Below are 13,124 nucleotides of genomic sequence, written 5' to 3' on the forward strand. Positions count from 1 at the left end.
GTTGGAAACCAAAACAGTGACTTCAGGTCTGGGTGAACTGCACCCATCCTCACTGGCAACTGTGTGCATCCCGCTGTGGGTGGAGTGGGGCCAAGACTCTGCACTGTAGGTGGTTGCTGGGCCTTCCTCTGAGACTGAAGACCATGCATTCTGTGTTTCCTGACCTGGTTCCTGCTGTAGAACTAAGTTAAGGCAATGATAGAATAAAGGCCACTGTGCCTGGTGAATTGATTACCAGTCTGAATCTATGGCTACTGCTGCTGGCCAAGCAGCATCTTATAAATTGCTATTAGTCTGGATTTGTCATTTTCTGTGAATATATGTACACAGTTTTAGCTTTTTATGTTTTCAAATTTTCAATAGAGGTGGGTGCCTTGTTGGTAATACATGAGTTGAGTTTCATTGCTGATTAAGATGATTTCGAAAGGCCACACTGTGATTTAGCATTGAAACAAAGTTATTGTTTACACAGGAGCCAAAGAAATAGAGTATAAGGTATAAATTTGATATTGATGAAGCAAATATTTGTCATTGGAGAAATGATGCAGTTTCAGTTTTGCTTTCTCTGTTTTGCAAAATAAAAGCCAGATGCTTTTAAGAAAGAAAAGGTACCCCTCAAGTATGTGAGGCTAGATTTATGTTTTGTTACTGAGATGTGTGCAAAGGATTATCAATTACTTGTTAAGTAACTAAGTTGACGGCAGAAGAAATTGCCTAATCCCTTGGTATAGAGGGAAAAAAATTCAAAGCAGTGAGATTAGTGGGACCAATTTTTATATCCTGTTGGAATACCATCAGGCCATTATGTCATTGATTAATGAGCAGCATTTTTTTCATAGAAATACAAAAAGTGATGGTGTTTTATATCATCAGTGTTATCTTAGATGAAATGAAATCCAACAGAGATGGCAAAGTCTGGAACCTAGAGCTCCTATCTCTCAAGCAGTCTGTTTTTTCCTCCCTGCACCAATGTATACATTCCCTGACCAGGTGTCCTCTGACCCCAGCTTCTACGTTGGTGGCATAGTTACTTGCATGACCCCAGAGTGCCTCCTTAGGAGTGAAGCACCTCTTGTTTTAGTGTATTTGTGTTGCTTTCACAAAGTACCCGAGACTGAGTAATTTATAAACAATAGAAATGTATTTTCTCTCAGTTCTGTAGGTTGGAAAGTTCAAGATCAATGCTCCCAGCAGGTTTGGTTTTCCAGTGAAGGCTGCTCTTTGTTCCCAAGATGGAGCCTTATTGCTGCAAACTCCAAAGGGAAGGAACACTGTGTCCTCACACGGTGGAAGGCACTGAAGGGTAGAGAGAAGGAGAAAAACTCCCTGCATAAAACCCTTTAACAACACATTAATCCAATCATTAGGGTGGAGCCTCCCCAAAGGTGCTAGGAATTAGGGAATTAAATTTTTAACACATGTGTTTTGCATCAGGGATTAAGTTTTAAACATGTGTTTTGGGGGACCATAACATTTAGACCATAACATTTTGCCTTTAGCTCCCCAAATTCCTCGTCCTTTTCACATGTACAAAACATTCATTCCATCCTAATAGCTCTCAGAGTCTTAACTAATTTCAACACCAACTCAAAAGTCTAAAGTCCGGAGTCTTATCTAAATCAGAAATGGGTGAGACTCAAAGCACAATTAATCCTAAGGCAAATTATTCTCTAGACATGAGCCTGTGAAATCAAACAAGTTATAGGATGGACATTTCCATTATGTCTTCATCTGTTTTCTGTTGTTATAACTGAATAACACAAACTGGGTCATTATAAAGAGATTTATTTCTTACAGTTCCAGAGTCTTGGTGGCAGTCCCACTCCTGACTCTTCATTAAGCATTTCCCTGGTGGGGACTCTCGGCAGCTGCTCTGATCCCACAGTTCTACTCAGCATTGCCCTGGTAGGGACTCTCTGGTGGCTCTGTCCATGAAGCAAGTCTTTACTGGGGCACCATGGCTGTTTAATGCATCTCTGAAATCTAGGTGGAGGAAGCTCTTACATTTTGCATGACTGCAGAATTAGCACCACAAGGACACCATCAAGCTTTATTGCTTGTGCAGTGACCCTAGCTACACCTGGGCTTGAGTTAGGGTTGGAGCAGCCAAGGAACATTGTGCTGAACGCGTGGAGTAGAGACAGTGGTCCCTGGGCAATGGCCTTTCCCCTGAAATTATTCTGTCCTTTGGTCTTCTGTGATGTGCTAATGCCTTTATAAAGAGAGGAAGAGAGATCTGAGTGGGCATGCTTGCTCTGGCTCATCATGTGATGCTGTCTGCTATGTTATGATGCAGCAAGAACTCCCTCACCAGAAGCTGAGAAGGTGCCTGCACCATGCTCTTGGATTTCAGAGCCTCCAGAACCAAGACCCTCAAAAACTAAAACTTGGCAGTGTCCATATGGTGCTAACTCTGCAGGTACACAGAAGTATAAAGGGATGCAAAGCAACTGTCTAACTCACATAGCCTGCAAACGTCTTCCATTGTAAATATCATTTCTTCTGAGGGAGATCAATGGAGAGCATTACTAAGGTTGGGATATAATGAAAAGTTAAGTGACTTAATAAACAATTAAGTTTATTAAGTATTATAGTCTATGTGTTCTTTATCACAAACACATGCTAGAAGGTCATGACTGATTACACATTAAGAAAACAAATGATTTCTCTAAGTTTTTAGCATCTGTTTTGAACTTTCATTTAGAATTTTATAAAAGAAAATTCAAGATCATCTTTGTTGTATCATAATGGAATAAAAAGAGTAAAATTAACTTGTTCAGGGAGCTGCACTAAAACTATACAAGAGAGCTCTTAGCAACCTAAAAGTGCTTTATAAAGTTGAGGAGGAGTTCTAGGTCCTTTCTTGGCTGATGATGAAATGACATTAAGAAGACTGAGATAAATAATATGGATATCAGGTTTACCATGAGCCTCTTTGTCATATAGTCCATTGACCACTGTTCCTGCTCAGAGAGTACCATTTTGTGACATTCATTTTCATGTCTTAAAGAAGAAAAACTCAGTTTATAGCACTTTGAGAGGGACAGTGGCCACTGAAGTATTTCTGCCATCTGTCTTTTATTGAACAGGATTTTCCATTTAAGGAAGGGCATTTGGGATCTTGTAACATGGCATTCACTCAGAGTTCTCCGTGTGCTGTTACTCGTGCTGTAGGAATAATTTCCCCAGGAAGACCAGCGCTTACCCACTGATATCTACAGCAGCAGAAAAAGACCCCATGGCTGCCAGGATTGTACAAAAGGAAAATCAACAGGAAGGTGGAAGTTGGAGAAGAGAGTGGAAGGAACAGAAAGGAAGGCTTTCTGGAGGAAGAGTCGGGCAGAAGTGGGTTCCACCCTTTTACATCAAAGCACACAGGGAACCATGGTGATGTTGTTTAGGACGTTGGAAGTCCACGGGCAAGGTGTTTCTGCTCCAGATCCTGCATAAATAATCAGAGGACTGGAGAACCAATACCTTGTCACTTCTGTACCAGTTCAGTTAGTATATTAGTGAGGAAGCTCTGGTAAAGCCAGAAAGGGGGCGGAAGGGGTAGAGGCCAGGGACACTGCACCATCTGTTTATGCCTTCCTCACCCAGATGGCCTCTCGTATAGGCCCACATGTAGGTGGCCCTCCTGGTTCTCCCCTAAACCCTTTTCTCTGCCTTTAGAGGTACTCGCTCAGACTTCTGGAATCTTAACTGCCACCACCATTGTCAATGAGGGCGATGGTAGCTATGAGCCCAGAGGAGGACAGTGGCAGTGCGGGACAGTTGGTTCCTCACCCTGACTTCTCACTGGTAAAAGAAGAATTGTTGCTACTCCTAATGAAACAATTTTGGACCAACATTCCTCTCCTTTTGTGTTTCTCTTTTAGTGCAGAGAGAAAGTCAAGAAGGAAAGGAGGGGATGAGGGAGAAAAAAACTATAGTAAGTAACAGGGAGAAAGATAACCTGAGAAAGATTGATAAGAACTGCCCAGGATGGGGTGGGGAATGTTGGCTCTACTCTGTGGGTGGTCAGAGAAGACCTCCTTGGTAAGGTAATATTTGAGCTGAGGCCTAAAGGAATTGGGGAGTAAGCCGTGTGGATATTTGGGGAAAAGCATTCCAAGTAAGAGAAAGCAGGTGCAAACGCCTGAATGGAGCCTATCCTGTGTTTGAGGCACAGGAAGGAGGCCAGGGTAGCAGGAGTGAGGAAGAGTAGTAGAGATGGAGAGTGGAGAGGTCACAGGGAGCCAGACTGCTTGGGGCCTTGTGGCCTGCTGTAAAGACTGGGCCAGATGAGAAGGGATGGGATCTGGCTAAAGTTGTAGGAGATTCACTCAGGTTAGTTATGAAAACTAGCCACAGGGGGGCAAGGTGAGGCTGGGAGCTATGCTTGGAGACCATCGTCTTAACTTAGATGATGATGGTTTAGACCTGGATGGAAGCAGTGGACATGGTAGGAAACAGTAAGATTCTAAATTGATTTTCTTTTTTTAAAATATTTTTTTTGGTTTATATGTGGTGCTAAGAATCAAACCCAGTACCTACACATGCTAGGCAAGCAAGCACTCTACCACTGAGCCACAACCCCAGCCCCTCTAAATTGATTTTCTAAGTAGAACTAACAAGATTTGCTGGCAGATGGAATGTGGGGTGAGAGAAAGATCTGGGAATAAGATTGGTCCTAAGCTGGGTTGGGAGGCTTGCTACCTATATACTGTCCTTTGCCCATATCCTCCTGAGTTCTTTTCATGAGGTATCTCAGACGATGTGGGTTGATATGAAAAGTGACCATGGTGTGGTTTGGTTCTTATCTGCTGACAAGAACCAGTCTGCTGTTCCCTTCTAGGGAGATCTAAGGCCAGGCTTTGCAACAACTCAACATGCCATGGTCAAAATCAAGGGAATATAAAGAACTCAAAAAGCTATACACCAAAAAAAACAAATAACCCAATCAATAAATTGGCCAAGGACCCGAAGAGACACTTCTCAGAAGATGATGTACAATCAACAAACACATGAAAAAATGTTCATTATCACTAGCAATTAGAGAAATGCAAATCAAAACCACTCTAAGATTTCATCTCACTCAAGTCAGAATGGCAGCTATTATGCATACAAACAACAATAAGTGTTGGCGAGGATGTGGGGAAAAAGGTACACTTATACACTGCTGGTGGGACTGTAAATTGTGTAGCCAACATGGAAAGCAGTATGGATTTTTCTTGGAAAATTGGGAATGGAACCACCATGTGACTCACCTATCCCTCTCCTCTATCTATACCCAAAGGACTTAAAAACAGCATACTACAGGGACACAACCACATCAATGTTTATAGCAACACAATTCACAATAGCTAAATTGTGGAACCATCCTAGATGCCCTTCAATAGATGAATGGATTAAAAAATGTGGCATATATACACAATGGAATGTTACTCAGCAATAAAAGAGAATAAAATCTTCCTCCCTATTCTTTCAGGAAGGGAGAGCATGGGAGGATTAGATTAATTCTAGATAGGGAAGAGGGTTGGGAAGGAAAGGGATGGGGAAGGGGATTAGCAAAATGGTAGAATGTGATGGTCATCATTATACAAAGTACATGTATGAAGACTTGAATTGGGTGTCAACATTCCTTATATACAAACAGAGATATCAAAAATTGTGGTATACATGTGTATTAAGAATTTTAATGCAAAAAAATAAGTACATGTATAATGGCATAAATTGACATGAACATACTTTATATACAGAGGTATGAAAAATTGTATTTTAAAAAATAATAAAATCAATAAAAAAGGAATAAAATCATAGCATTTGCAGGTAAATGGATGGAGTTAGAGAAGATAATGCTAAGTGAAGTTAGCCAGTCCCCCAAAACCAAATGCCAAATGTTTTCTTTGCTATAAGGAGGCTGATTCATAGTGGGATAGGGAGCCGGAGCATGGGAGGAATAGACTAACTTTAGATAGGCAGGGCAGAGAAGTGGGAGGGGAAGGGAGGGTGCATGGGATAATTAATGGTGGAATGTGATGGACATTAGTATCCAAAGTACATGTATGAAGACATGAATTGGTGTGAATATGTGAGAGTATTCTGTATACAATCAGAGATATGAAAAATTGTGCTCTATATATGTAATAAGAATTGTATTGCATTCTGCTGTCATAAATAAATAAACAAACAAATAAATAAATAAATAAAATAAATCAAGGATCCCCTCCCCTTGGAAACCTTCCCTTATAACCAAACTTCGAGTGCCCCTAAGTGTCAAAGTTTTTTTAGCTGAAAAACATTATTCTTAGTAAATTAATCATAGCCAGTAGAAAGATAAGAATCAATGAAATCATCAATTATAGATTTTTTTTCATAAATGAGATGACAGAAAGAGGAGAGAGAGAGTGGGTGGGAGGGAGGAGAGAGGAGAACTCACATCTCTAGTTTATAGGACAGTGCCGAATGAGGCTCAATCAGAAGGCAAGAGAAAGCAATTGTTTTACTAAGATCTGATCTGACACACAGTTGGGTTGTGACAGAGGTGCTCCTGCGATCTCCTTTTGACTTTGCCACAGTGGGTCTATCTGGGATTCAGTGATTGCTTCTAGAAGCCTAAAAGTTGTATTCCCAGCACCACTTTGGTTGTAACACAGGTATCAGCTGTCTGATCTGTTGGTCAAGGCCTCCTGTAGAATTAAAATAATTTCTGTGCTCTAAATACATACTTTGGAAAATATCAATTGACTGAAGATCAAATAGTCACAGAAAGGCTATGATCAGCAAGGAAGGGTAAGTCTATTATTTTCTTATTCTTGGAGCTTAGATGTATTAGCTTTCTCAGATTGCCGTAACAGAATGCCACATGCTGGGTAGCCTAAACCACAGAAAATTCTTTCCTCTTCATTAAATAAATGGTCTAGAAGACCAAGATGCTGTCAGGGTTAGTTTCTGGTGAGTCCTATCTGCCTGACTTGGACATAGCTGCCTTCTTGTTGTATCTTCACATGGTTCTTCCCCGGTACATGAGGGAGCTCTCTGGTGCCTCTTTGTATGAGGACACCGATTGTATTCAATTTGACCCATCTTTATCTTCATTTAACCTAATTACCTCATTGAAGGCCCTGTTTCCAAGTATAGGTTATGACTCCAACCTAGGAATTTTGTGAGACATGCTTTAGTCCCTAACATGAAGTAAATGCTGTAAGTTTAAAAAAAAATGTTACTGAGGTCTAATATATGTAAAATAAAATATATACCTTTTAAATGTGTAGCTTGATGAGTTTTGACAAAACCATCACCCTGTGATGTGCTCATGCAATCACCTCAAGCTGGATGAGGCCAGCTCCTTCTACCTGTTTCCTCTAGTCCCTCGTGCTTCTTCTCGTCCATTCCCAACACCCCACCAGACCCCACTAGTAGCCACAGACCTTTCTTCTATTCCTGTAGAGTTGTCTATTATAGTTTAATGCCAATGAAATCATACATATAGATTTTTGCGTCTTCTTTCACGTAGTATGAAGGAGTTGAGATTCTTGTTTGTTGTTGTGTTGATCAGCAGTTTGTCACTCTTTTAGTGTTTCATTTTTTGAGTATAACCGCAATATATTTATTTATTCATCTGCCAATGAACATTTGTTTCCAGTTTAGGGCTACTATTAAAAAGCTGCTATGGACACCAATAGAGAAGCCTTTTGACATATGTTTTCATTGTTCTTGGGTAAAAGACTGGAGGTGAGATTTCATGGTTCGATGTAAGTTCGATGTATGTTTGATAAGGAACTGTTTTAAGCCTGTGTTCCAGAAGTGGTTGTACCCATTTACACGGCAACATATGAGAATTCCAGATGTTCTACATCCTTACTAAGGATGTTATTATCAATCTTTTGCTTTTTAGCCCCATAGTGATATTTCATTGCAGTTTTATTTACATTTCACTGATGACTAATTGATACTAAACATCTTTTCTTGTATTTACTGGCCATTTTTTATTTCATGTATTGTGAAATATTTGTTTCAAATATTTTGTTCAGTCTTTAATTGGGTCATCTGCCAGCTTTTGTATTCATTGAGTTTGTCTATTGTTTACCTGTTATTTATTTATTTATTATTTTTGGTGCTGGGGATTGAACCTGATTGAACCCAGGGCCTTATGCATGCAAGGCAAGCACTCTACTAACTGAGCTATATCCCCAGCCCTGTCTTCTATTTATTAATATCCACTTTGTTTATTTGACATGTAATAATTATACATACTTACAGAATACATTGTAATAATTCAATATATTTATATAATGTGTAATGATCTTAAATATTTGTCTTTTTGTTGTTAACTTTTTTCTTCTTTTCTCTATGATTCTATTTGAGTGTCTTCTAGTTCACTGATATTTTTTTCTACAGTGTCTAATCTGCTTTTAGTTTTATCCAGTTACAGTTTCATTTCAGAACTTTTATTTTTCATTTCTAAATATTCAATTTGGTTCCTTTTTGATCTTCTATTTCTCCTCTCACAATGTTGTTTTCTTTTAATATTTGAACATAATTATAATAGCTGTTCTAATGTTCTTGTCTGATAGTTCCAATACTTCTGTTTCTGTTTACGGATCTCTTTTGATTATTGGTCATCTTTCCCTGCTTCATGGTATATCTAGTAATACTGATTGTACACTAGACATTAAAAAAATTTTTTTAGATGTTGATGGGCCTTTATTTTATTCACTTATTTGTATGTGGTGCTGAGAACCAAACCCAATGCCTCTTACATACTAGGCAAGAGTTCTACCACTTAGCTACAACTCCAGCCCCTAGACATTTTGAATCTTACATTGTTCAGTGGTTAGGTTTTATAATCTTCTTTTAATGATGTTTGGAGTTTGGCTAGAAAAATTAAGTTAAGGGCTGGCATTCTGGCTCAGTCGTAGAATGCTTGCCTAACACATGTGAGTCCCTGGGTTCAAACTCAGCACCACATACAAAAATAAATAAATAAAATTTTAAAAAAATAAAGTTAATTTTGGCTCAGCTTGATATTTTTAAGATTAATTTTTTTTAAAAAAAAATACATCTGGGGTTTTTCTCTGTAATCTTGTTAAGGTGAGACCTAGTTGGGTTCTCTGCTGAATTATCTGAGTAATTAACAGTGATTCTCCACTTTGGCTGGTCAGAACTTAGATAGCTCTTGACTTCTGTGTAAGCTCCGTGAATGGTTCAGCTTATAACTTTCTAGTGACTCTCTTCTTGATCTTCCTGATCAGTGGAATTTCATTCTACTTGTGCATTTCTTAGTATTTAATAAACTCTCATGTGCCCCTCTATGTTCTTTTTTACACGAGGCTCCCTCATTTTGAAACTCTGCACCATGACTTCTAGCCACATAAGCTCTGATCTCAGTCTTCTCTTGTCAGTCACTGTGCTCTTCTTGGAATTCCTTCCCTGTTCTGAGGTGTAGAATTTGCCTTCAGGTTGAATGCTGGGATAATCACATTGTATATCTCATTTCCCTTTTCTCATGAACAGCAGTCTTGAGTTACCTATTTTCTAATGTCTGATAATAGTTTTTAATATATTTTATCTGATTTTGCTAGTTGTTAATAGAAGGAGGGTAAATTTGGCTCCTGTTTTTTCTTCATGGCCAGAAACAAATGAAAATTTTATTCATGATCCTATATAAAAAGGCAAAAGGTTGCCATCTTAAGATGATGTTCTAAGATTGGGGTTATAACTCAGTGGTAGAATGCTTGCCTTGCATGTGCTAGGTCCTGAGTTCAGACAAACACACACACACACACACACACACACACACACACACACACACACACAGTTATTCTGTTTGAAGGTATACTCAGAGATGTTTGTGCTCCTTTATTCATTCTTCTTGCACACACACACATACACACACATACAAGCATGCACATACACAGACAAGCACAACACACACACACACACACACACACACACACACAAGCAATGGTTATGCCAAACAATTTGGAAGAATTGTAATCCATTGTTTTCATTTGTCATTACAGAATTTTTGTTTTCCCATAATGGTTCCTATGACTTAGTTTCCTTTTCCTACCCACCCAATCAAAATTGGACTGATGTGACATTTTAAATAATATTTAGGTTCTTAAATGGTTTTTCAAACTTTCCAGGGGAATGAATACACACACACACACACAAACACATATATACATTCACATATGTATATGTATGTTTATATATATGGGTGTGTGTGTGTATATATACACACACATACATATATAAACATGGTTTTTAGTAATACATTATAGTTATATATGCTATTGGGATTCATTGTGACATACTCATACATGCATGGAGAATAATTTGCTCCACTTCAGTTTCTAGTACTTCCCCCTTTTCTCCCCTCCTTCTCCGTCTCCCCTGTTCTCTTTCCTCTACTGTACTGGTCTTCCTTCTGTTTATTTATAGTTTCTTAAAATTAGTGCTTTATAGGTTTATCTAAAGGTGAAATTCACTGTGGTATATTTGTATATGTACATTGCATAATTTGGCCAATTTCATTCCACTGTTCCTCTCTTTCCCTGTCCCTCCTACCTCCCCCTCAATCCCCTTCCTCTGCTCTACTGATCTCTCTTCTATTTTCATGGGATTCCTCCCATTTTTCCTCCCTTATTTTGGTCTAGCTTCCACATATGAGAGAAAACATTCAACCCTTGACTTTCTGAATCTGGTTTACTTCACTTAGCATGATGTGCTCTAGTTTTATTTATTTACTAGCAAATGCCATAATTTTATTCTTCTTTATGGCCAAGTAGAAGTCCATTTGCATATATACCTCTTTTCTTTATTCATTCATCTGCTGATGGGCACCTAAGCTTGTGCCATTATTTGGCTATAGTGAATTATGCTGCTGTAAACATTGATATGTCTGTATCACTACCTTTTGCTGATTTCAATTCTTTTGGATAAATACTGAAGAGTGGGATAGCTGGTGGTTCCATTCCTAGTTTTTTGAGGAATCTCAACACTGCTTTCCAAAGTGGTTATACTAATTTGCAATCCCACCAATAATATATGAGTGTATCTTTTCCCCCCATCTTTGCTAGCATTTAGTATTCTTGATGATTGCCATTCTAACCAGAATGAGATGAAATTTCAATGTAGTTTTGATTTGCATTTCCATAATTTCTGGGGTATTTGAACATTTTTTAAATATTTGTTGATCATTTTTATTTCTCCTTTTGAGAAGGGTCTATTTAGTTTGTTTTGCCCATTAATTGGCGGTGGGTGGGTTTTTTTTGGTATTTTTGAATTCTTTATATATTCTGGATATTAATCTCTAGCAGAATTTCTAAGTTCCTCATAGCAGGAATTCTATGAATGGCCAATAGTCTTGCTTCCTATATTTCTCAAAACTGTAGGTTACTGGTAGATACATCTCTAACTCATTATTATATGTTTTATAATCACTTGTAACACAGTCAGAAACAGGATATCAAAAATGCAATTAATGTGAAAAGTCATGCCATCTGAATTGTAGTGGGCCATGAGATTTTTACAGAACTTTCTGCAACTTAGTGCTTAAAACATCTTGGAAAGGTATAGACTTTGTGGTTTAGCTCCATCTCTTACAAAAGTGTTAAGATAAGGAAAATCTTAAAGACCAGCTTGATTTCTTATTTGTTATGATTTGGATCCTGAATGTCTCGCAACAAGTTTATGTGCTGAAACATTGTCCACAATGCAGCAAGGTCCAGAGATGGTGCTTTTAGGCAATGTTTGGATCTTGAGGACTCTCTATCCTCTGGAGTGGGTTAATCTATTTGATGGATTAATAATTTGAATTGACTACTGGGTGGTAACTATAGGTAACTGGAAGAAGTAGGTCACTGGGGGCATGCCCATGGGGACTTTATCTTGTCCTTGGTTCCTCTTTCTCTTTCTGCTTTTTAGCTGCCATGAGCTGACAGCTTTCCTCTATCACATTTTTCTGCCATGATGTTTCTGCCTTGGAGCTAGCTGCCCATGGACTGAACCTCTGAAACCATGAGATGAACTTCTAAGTTGTTCTTGTCAGGTGTTTAGGTCACAGTGATGCAAAGTTCACACATTAATTTAACAACAAAAGATAATTCATATATAAATATATAATTATTTGATATATATGATATATAACAACAAAGGATAATTCATGTATATATCATTATTTTATATATATATATCTCCCAATATGTCGCTTTCACTAAAAAGTCTAAAAAGTTGGTTTCTTTTTCTTTTTAAAGCTGATGATGGTGACTTAAGTAAGATCAGAATCCCTGTTATGAAGGATCTGAATCTTATCTTTCAGATTTCAGTGAGAAAAGAAATGAATTTGGCATTAGCTATTTTTTTCTTTAAAGGCCTATAAGATTTTTATAACCTATAAAAGTTTGATGGCTCCATGCTCAGCAGAAAGCAAGTAATTACTTAACCAAGGTAGGTGGGAATTCAGGTTAATGGTAAACAGAAAGATATTGAAAAATTTCATCTCTAAAGGGTAAAATCACAAGAGAAGTATACATAAATAATACATGCAAAGTACAAGATCATAACACAGGAAGTTATTTTCAAAATGATGCCATTATTACTATTATTCAATTTTGTCTGTATACATACACTGTATTAAATTCACACTGGGGAACCATTTGCCTCCCATCCCTATCTCTGCTTTCTAGAACTTTATTATTCCCAAGGATAGTGGACTTTTGTCTTTCCAGGTTTAAACTCTGTATATAAAGAAAAAGAAAATCAAGCAGTCTCCTGGAAACGTATATAGTTCTGTTGGAGTATACGTAAACCTATCCCTCCCCCACCCCCACTCACTGTTTTCAGAAAGGATCAAGAGTATTAAAAATTTGTCCTTCAAAGTTCCTGGGGAGACAAATTCCTGAAATCCATAACCTTCCATTCCTTGTAAATTGCCAGATGATAGTGCTCTATGGTAGTCCTTTGTGTAATGAAGCTTCAGGTTTAAATACACACACACACACACACACACACACACACAATTTTTATATGCACATTGACTTTTAAAATGAAATAAATAAACTGAGAAAGTAAATTAGTGAAAAACTAGATCCTGAGGATGAAAGCAAAGCAATAGTTTTACTATAAGAGTTATT

The sequence above is a fragment of the Urocitellus parryii genome, chromosome 1, assembly GCF_045843805.1.
Source record: "Urocitellus parryii isolate mUroPar1 chromosome 1, mUroPar1.hap1, whole genome shotgun sequence".
In the NCBI taxonomy this organism is placed as follows: domain Eukaryota; kingdom Metazoa; phylum Chordata; class Mammalia; order Rodentia; family Sciuridae; genus Urocitellus; species Urocitellus parryii.